The sequence below is a fragment of the Bactrocera latifrons genome, unplaced genomic scaffold (genome assembly GCF_001853355.1).
Source record: "Bactrocera latifrons isolate USDA-ARS-PBARC rearing strain unplaced genomic scaffold, ASM185335v1 scaffold_62, whole genome shotgun sequence".
In the NCBI taxonomy this organism is placed as follows: domain Eukaryota; kingdom Metazoa; phylum Arthropoda; class Insecta; order Diptera; family Tephritidae; genus Bactrocera; species Bactrocera latifrons.
Genome location: NW_017537290.1, coordinates 740015 through 741200, shown reverse-complemented (window position 1 = coordinate 741200; position 1186 = coordinate 740015). Strand labels below are relative to the sequence as shown.

At 34.9% G+C, this 1186-nt stretch overlaps 1 protein-coding gene across 2 annotated transcripts in view; it reads right to left on the bottom strand.

Moving 5' to 3' along the window:
- Positions 1–1186, bottom strand: part of LOC108975179 (8-oxo-dGDP phosphatase NUDT18) — a 13633-nt gene that overhangs the window by 10110 nt on the left and 2337 nt on the right. The window lies entirely within an intron of this gene.

Sequence of the window (1186 nt, the reverse complement as noted above, 5' to 3'; positions counted from 1 at the left end):
ATTTCCACATTGTAACATAAGAATATTAGGATTATATTTTGCACCGAATTTAGTTAATATTGGTCGAGGAGTTCCTGAGATATTAAATTTCACATACAAGTGGAGGGTTTCACGGCTAACTGTCCAATGTTTATATTGAGTCTTATGCACCCCTTAAGTACCATCTCGGATATGAAATTTAATGCCAAATTGACGAATTTATTTATTAAGTTAACGCATTTTTAGAAGTTTGGWACATAACTGTTATATAAGACRGATAGTTCCGTGGACGATCAGGTCGAATTAATCAGAACGGACCTGGATTTATACCCGGAACTGTCAATTCAGCACCTTTGTTCCAGATTGCATCAAGAATGGTTTTGCCGCTACAACAACAACGGAAGGATAGTCAATTGGAACTTAACTCGTCCTCTGGATTATTTATTTATGTTTATGTATGTAACTCTGTAARTACTACGATTAGCTTTAGGTGCTACAAACAACCGTAATGTGAACAAAACCAAAATACTCTGTAGCAACATGTTGTAAGGGTTCCCGTTAGAGTTAGAGTTCAAACTGATTGGCACTCTAGAAATTATAAACGTGATTTGGGTAAAGTTGTAGATAAATGCATAAAATCAAGAACAGCAGAATAATATTTTCATTTTTATAACTAAATACCGCACACAAYTGTTAARAATAATAAAAAATTTCTAGCAAGTTAACAATAACATTTATTGACAGTGAACGCGCTGAATTTCTCACTTTCACTGCAATCACACACAACTGCAGATGGAAATGTAGTTTTCGCATGTATTGTGCGTGCCAAAAGTTTGTGGCTTACTTATACTTTTATGAAAAAAGAAGCAGATATTTTGTCGTGCACAAATCTCCGTTGGCGGTCAAGGTCAGCTAGCTCAAGATCGAAGAGGACCACCGAACTCATTAGCACTGCATTTCAGTATCACGTTGATGACAACATCTTTTGTATTGTGCGAGTTTCGCATTGTCTTTAACTCGTTCATGCGCTTTAAATAGATATTAGTGAAGCTGTTGCTAGTTGCTTGAATTTTAAATTGGTTTCTTCGCTACAAACGCAACAATGTTGTGAACAAATTATAAACCAGTGGTTGTTTGTGTGATTTTGAGCCTTTATTTGTTGATTCAATGTTTACAAAATATTTTTATATTATAGTTGCGCCGAATT